Genomic DNA, 7,862 nt, shown 5'->3' with positions numbered 1-7,862 from the left:
CTTCTACTACGCTTATACTACATTAATGCGTGGTGGGAACTGGTGTTATCTGGACTATGGGGAGAGTGCTGCGTGTGTGACTTGGGTGTGTGGAGGGTAAGGGTTGTGTCGACCAAGTTGGAGTATACGACGAGCCTGGGGCAAGTCTTGCCATGTGGTGCTACCTGGGCACCCCTAGAATGGATACCTGTGGTGGGTAAATGGTATATGAGGTGGTCCTGGGTGTGAACCTGTGATGGGAGGAGCCCAGGGTGGAGGTGTTGTGGTAGCACGGTAAATGGAAACCCTAATGAAGACATTCTGGCTTAGTCAACCCTAAGGACTTACTAGTACTCAGATCCACCGGGAAACCTTACGTATCACTCGCCCTATATGGTGTGGGACAGCCGGACTACTTGGTAGGATATTGCCACTACTGCTAGGTTGATAGCGGACAGTGTAAGGAGGTACGGGGCGCGGAGGATTTCCCCCACACCCTTCCAAGACTTCATGGAGACCTTGTGGACCCGATTCATGACTCACAGTTTTAGCCACCCCAGACTAGACTTGGGGTGTACCAGGGTTGAATGGTAGGGTGGCATTATCCTAGGCTAGCAAGCGGCCAGAATCAGCCCAGTTGACGACGGTCAGCGAGGAAGGCGGATCTTGTGGTTATGTAAAACCTCTGCAGAGTGTATGGTTGATCGATCGATACATATGCCGACTTGTCGGCTATGGACCTTTCCTGGGTTTCGCTTAAACTTGATAGAGAGATGAGTCCTCTCCTTCCCCCGTGAGAGAGTGTCGGTCATAGCCAGGGGCTACAGGCCTTGAGACAGTGCTGAGAGGGAGTTGGCCTGTCGACTAAGCGATGATATGGTGTTGGTGGAGATGGTGGTATATCAATCCTAGGATCGAAACCTGGCTCTAGATGGAAATGGGGTGGAATGGGTGTGGAAATGGTGTTAAAACTTGACTATACTATTATATACCTGATATGCTAAATACATAGGAAACCCCAGCCATATAGGTTCCTTTTGATTATATTCAACTTGCATCCAATTTCCACAAAGCAATGCTCATAGGGTGGGAGTGGCCAGTACAAATCGTACTGATAAATTTTGGCACACAGATTCTGCTGAGGAGTATAGCTCCGAGGAGTTTGACGGTTGAGGGGTTCGTGCCTACACTCGAGTTTGGTGATCTTATCTTCAAGCTATTCTGGGTGAATGCTACTTTTGTTTCCACCAATGCGGCGATGTAATAATTTATGTAATTCCGCACTATTTGTACTATGATTTTATCGTTGTATGGATGTGATATTCGACTGGGATTTGGGTAATATGATCTACAATGGTCTTATTACACTTCGACTCTGTGGATTTCCCTTCGCGGAAATTAGGTCGCTTCAGAAGATGATCAAGTACAAGTGCTCTCTAACTCAAATGTGCAAGATGATACAAATCAAGCAAGCACAAGTGGCTCTCATGACAATGTGCAAGATCAAGTGGCTAGTACATCATCTCAACCCAATGATCAAACAAGTGCAAATAATTAAGTTCCAATACTCCATCCAACCAATATTGCAAGAGATCATCCATTGGACACTATTATTGGTGATATCTCAAGAGGTGTACAAACAAGATCAAGATTAGCATCATTTTGTGAACATTTCTCATTTGTATCATCTATTGAACCAAAGAAGATAGAAGAAGCATTGATGGATGTTGATTGGGTCAATGCAATGCATGAAGAATTGAACAACTTCATAAGAAATCAAGTATGGGAGTTAGTTGAGAGACCAAATAACCACAATGTGATTGAAACCAAATGGGTCTATAGAAACAAGCAAGATCAAGATGGGATAGTCGTAAGGAACAAAGCAAGATTGGTAGCACAAGGTTACACTCAAGTGGAAGGTCTTGACTTTGGAGAAACATATGCCCCGGTTGCTAGATTGGAAGCAATTAGAATCTTGCTAGCCTATGCTTGTGCCCACAACATCAAGCTCTATCAAATGGATGTCAAGAGTGCATTTCTCAATGGCTACATCAATGAAAAAGTATATGTTGAGCAACCTCCTAGTTTTAAAGATGACAAGAAGTCCGACCATGTGTACAAATTGAAGAAGGCATTGTATGGATTGAAACAAGCACCTAGAGCATGGTATGAGAGGTTGAGGGATTTTCTACTCTCTAAAGGGTTCATGATGGGCAAGGTTGACACCACTCTTTTCACCAAGAAGATTGGCAAGGACTTGTTTGTGTTGCAAATCTATGTTGATGACATCATATTTGAATCAACCAATCAAGACTTTTGTGAAGAGTTTGGAAAGATAACGGCTAATGAGTTTGAGATGTCCATGATTAGAGAGTTGAGTTACTTCCTTGGTCTTCAAATCAAGTAATTGAAGAATGGTATATTTGTGAGTCAAGGCAAGTACATCAAAGACATGCTCAAGAAGTTTGGCATGAATGAAGCAAAGGCCATAAGTACAGCAATGGGAACAAATAGCAATTTGGATAGTGATGCAAGTGGCAACATGGTGGATTAAAAGTTATATCGGTCTATGATTGAAAACCTACTCTATGTGACCGCATCAAGGCCGGATGTGATATTTAGTGTGTGCATGTGTGCAAGATTCTAAGCCTCACCAAGAGAAAGTCATTTGAAGGCTACAAAGAGAATATTGAGGTACTTGAAGCATACACAAAATGTTGGTTTATGGTATCTCAAAGGAGCAAAGTTTGAACTTGTTGGATATTCGGACTCCGACTATGCGGGATGCAAGGTTGAAAGGAAGAGCACCTTGGGCACATGTCAATTGTTGAGAAGATCACTTGTTTCATGGTCATCAAAGAAGCAAAATAGTGTTGTATTATCAACCGCCGAAGCCAAATACATATATGCCGGTAGTTGTTGTGCACAAATACTTTGGATGATGGCCACCTTGAATGACTTTGGAATCAAGTTCAAGAAAGTGTCATTGCTATGTGACAATGAGAGTGCAATCAAGCTAACCAACAATCCGGTTCAACATACAAGAACAAAGCACATTGATGCCCGCCATCATTTCATAAGAGATCATCAACAAAAATGGGACATCTGCATTGAAAGTGTGGGCACCAAAGATCAACTTGCCGACATATTCACCAAGCCATTGGATGAAAAAAGGTTTTGCAAGCTAAGGAATGAGTTGAACATATTGGATTTCTCAAATATGTGCTGATGCACCCCCCCACTTATATGACATGCCTCTCCTTCGAGCAATCCAAGGTAAAAGTTAATTGGCATGCATACATTCCTTGCTAAGGATTTGTTTAGTGCATCTAGCCATTCATCATGTCTTATAGTCTCATTCATGAAAATCAAATGAATTTGATGCTTGTATGGTACCACTATTGCTTCTATGCTTGACTTGATCTAGTGGTAGCATATGACATGTTTATGGGCTTGTGAACCTAGTGTTTGATCTAGAAAATAAGCTATGAGTGTTTAACTCAATGTGGTACAAGATAACCCTTGAAATGAGATGTGAAGAAGCTTGTCCTTGGATCAAATCGAGTTAAATATCTTTGGCAAGTGTTCTAAATTGGACCAAATTTGGGAAAATGATCCTCACCCCATTGATCGACATTGATAATCTTAACCTATCTAAAATTGAACCTATGTGGTCATTGATGATAAAGGGGGAGAAGTAATTCACAAAGATAGGGGGAGAGAAACAAAGATAGAGTGAAAAGATGACAAAGGGGGAGAAATATGAAAGTAAGGGGATTAATTAAAATTTGAGCACACAAGTAGGGGGAGCAAGCTCATAAACTTGATTGATGCATTTGTATGTGCATTTTCATATGTTTGCTTGCATGGCACAAGTTTTAAATTAAGATTCCATGCTTGTGTGGTGTATGCTAGTTGTAGGTTTGAATGATGAAATAAAAAACTAGCATGCATAGGTTGAGTAACTAGACGTGTTTATTTTGTGAAAACTAGACCCTTGCTTCTAATGTTGATCTCATGGGGTATTCTAGTTTTTGTGTATGTCTAGTTAGTAATGGTGCTAAGGATGGTATATTGGTGCATTCCGATTGGTATCATGCTTCAAAGGTCCATCTCTTATACCTTATCATCATTTGGTAGACATTACTCTCCCACAACTCAAATCCATGCATATGTGCAAGCTTCAATCCAAACTCTTAGCACATATGTAGGGGGGAGCTAATGCTACCATTTGGGGTTCATGAAACTTGTCCATATCCTTTTACACATGGTAAATATGCTTGGGCAAGCAACATGGATTCAATTGAATTTCAATTCATATTTTTGTGAAAGGGTTGTCATCCATTACCAAAAAGGGGGAGTATGAAAGCTCTAGTTTGGTTTTGGTGAATTCATGAAACCCTAAGTGCTAACGTAGTTTATCTAAGTGATCATGAGATATGTAGCACTATTCCAAATGGTGGAGCAATGGTGAAGATCATGATGATGGTGTGACCATGGTGATGATCAAGTGCTTGGACTTGGAAAAGAAGAAAGAGAAAAATAAAAAGCTCAAGGCAAAGGTGAAACTTGATAGGAGCTTTTTGGTTTAGTGATCGAGACACTTAGCGAGTGTGATCACATTTAGGATCGATAGCCATAAAATTAAGAGGGGTGAAACTCGTATCGAAATGCGGTTATCAAAGTGCCACTAGATGCTCTAACTCATTGCATATGCATTTAGATTCTAGTGAGTGCTAACACCCTTGAAAATGTTTGTGAAAATATGCTAACACACGTGCACAAGGCGATACACTTGGTGGTTGGCATATTTGAGCATGGGTGGAGAAGTTGGTGAAGTGAAGGAGTTGTTTGTCACTAAAAAATAGTGACCGAACGCTGAACTCATGTTGACCGGACGCTGGGTGGTGAGTCTAGTCATTTATAAAATTTGGTGGCGCCTTCGATCTCTATCTGTTGCTTGATCGGACGCAGGAGCTGAATGTGACCTGACGCGCAGAGGGTGTGTCCGGTCGTTCATGACCGACGGTGATGTAAGCGGCTGAATGAGCGTGGTGAAGACCTAACGCGGTGGCACGTCCGGTCGCGTGCACCTGACGCGTCCGGTCATGGTTTTGACACTCGGGGAGCTCTCTAGAAATGACCTGAAACACGGGCGCTGTGGTTGATCGGTGCGTCCGTTCGTGTGTTGCAGCGCGCGTAGTTTTGTGGATCTGACCCGGGGCTGGCGCGTCCAGTCACTGGATCGGCGCGTCCGGTCCTTCATTAACTTAGCGCGGGAAGTTTTCGACCGTTGGGATCGGGTGGCGCACGTTCAAAGCGGTGACATGTGGCATCGATCCCATGACCGGACGCAGGGGGCCTAGCGTCCGGTCGCCCTGAGAAAGCTGCAGTGAGGAGCCCAACGGCTCTATTCATGGGGGCTCTCTATTTAAACCCTATGACCGGCTCAAGCTCACTCTCTTGGCCATTTGCATTAACATGGCAACCTTGTGAGCTTAGCCAAAGCCTTCCCACTCATCTCCATCATTGATTCATCATCTTTCTAAGATTGGGAGTGAATCTAAGTGCATTGCTTAAGTGATTGCATCTAGAGGCACTTGGTGTTTGTGTTTCGCTATAGGTTTCGCTTGTTACTCTTGGTGGCTGCCGCCACCTAGATGGATTGGAGCAGTGAGGATCGTCGAGCGGAGGTTGGTGATTGTCTCTGGCTCCGATCGTAGTTATTGTGAGGGGTTCTTGACATTTTCTCGGCGGAGAGACAAAAGGTACTCTAGTGGATTGCTCATGTGGTTTGTGTGATCCTCATCTTGTGTTGGTTGTGTGGCACCCGGTTGCGGGTTTGGCGTGTGATGCCAATTAGCGCGTGAACCTCCAAGTGAGTGAATCGCCACAATGAGGACTAGGTTGCCGGTAAGCAAGTGAATCTCGATAAAAAATCTTGGGTCACCTTGTCCGAGGATTTCTTGGTATTTATTGTGATTGATTGTGATCATCTTGTGATTGGCTCTATCCTCGACACGACGGTATAAACATCACATCCCCTACCTTGTATTTATATTTCTAGTGTTGCTTCGCTCTTTAGTGTAGTTAGTCTTGAGAGCAAGCTTGTGTCGAGTCTAGTGGTTAGTGAGACTCTTTGGTTAGTCTTTGAGAGCTCACTAACTTAGTGTAGTGGCATAGCCTTTGTGTGGATAGAGACTATAGATACTAGAATTGTAGTAGGTGGATTGTATTTTAGTAGGCTAGCGCAACATTCGCTTCGCCTTATATTTGTCTAACCGAATTGTTAAGTGTTGTTGTAGAAATTTTTTATAGGCTATTCACCCCCCTCTAGCCATTAGGACCTTTTAACTTAACAGGCAGGCACAGCACGGTTAAACTCACCTAGTGTCGTGCTTGGGTTGAGTATTGAGCCCATGGGCAGCACGACGCAACCCGCATAAGTAATCGGGCTCCTTAGCGGGCCATGCTTAAACGGGCTAGGGCCGTATCGGCTGTGCCGCCCATTTAAGCATCTGTAGCCTAAGCCAAGGCTGTCGACATGGCGTGCGAGGTGATCAATCCAACATGGGCCCCTAAATTTGGGAAACAGGGTCCCGAGTTGTAGCTTTTTAGCTAGCCTCATCCACAATCGTGCGAGTGCTTGGGTCCTACGAGATCATTAACTCAGCAAATCGCATACTCATAGTCGAGGGCGTGCGTGCGTAGCCGCTGTAGGTGCTTGCCCCTTTGGGCTCTGGCCCTCTGTGCCCACTCGAGCACTAGTGGCTATTCATATGTTGGGTTGCTGATTACCGAAGTGTTGATCTAGGGTCTATTTGGCACAACTCAACTTTATTAGTGAATAAGCTTTTGTTGACTTTGGCTCCAAAAGTAGCTTTATCGGTAAAGCTGATTCTGTTTTAATAAACGTTTGATAAAACAGCTTCACAGGAAAGATAGCGCAGAGAGAGAGAGAGAGAACTAGGAGACGAAGCTAGTATTTTCAGCTTCACCTGGGAAGCTTTGCCTCTGAGAGGAGCTTAAAAACAGTTTTTAGGGAGAAGTTATCTCATCAGGGCCTGTTTGGTAGTTGAAGCTGAAAACAGCTTTGCCAAGTTAGGGTAGAAGCCCTACCTAACAGTCCCTAGTACGCAACTAGGCCTCAGTGACACCCAACGGCTAACGCTGCACCGTCCTAGAACTGCAAAAGCAGTGAAGCAGCAATCAAGTCCCTATTCCTGGCCTGGCCTCCCGTCTTGGCCGCGATGGGTAGATCTATTCTTCTCGAGCCAAGTAGCCATATCAGAGTACTACCACTGTACAAATACACCGATGGACAAGATTTGTTTAGGTAGTTAATTTTCATTTAGAAGTTACGTAAGGACTCTATAGGTCCCCTAGATATATTTTGAAGTTAACAAGTATGGCTCCTCATCCTAATTTTACTATTGCATACAAAATTTTTCGAACAAAGTAGCTTTTCTAAGCTGAAGTTATTCAAATCCAAGTTGCAATTTACTATGACACAAGAAAAACTCAATGAATTGGAGATAACTGTACTTGAAAGTGTGTCTTCAATTTATTGGTCATACAAATTTTGTAAACTTTAGGGGCCCAATTTAAATTTTTCTCTAGCAGCCTCAAATTTCTGGAGACGACCCTTGGACTAAGCACACTTGATTCGACCATCCAAATAGTATGGAAACAATGGCAACTTGGTTCATTGGGGAAATACTAAAATAGGAAACCATTCTACTTGGTGGAGGAGTTCCATAGTGCACAATGCTAAGATGACGGTCGGTCACTAGTGTTGGTGGCTTGCATCAATTGTCTTGGTCGCGTCAATGCAGACTAGGGACGGTTTAATAACCAAGGAGCTTGAGGGGCTGTTTGCGAGA

This window comes from Miscanthus floridulus, chromosome 10 (assembly GCF_019320115.1).
Source record: "Miscanthus floridulus cultivar M001 chromosome 10, ASM1932011v1, whole genome shotgun sequence".
NCBI classification, from domain to species: Eukaryota; Viridiplantae; Streptophyta; class Magnoliopsida; order Poales; family Poaceae; genus Miscanthus; species Miscanthus floridulus.
Note: the sequence above shows the minus strand (reverse complement) of the source record.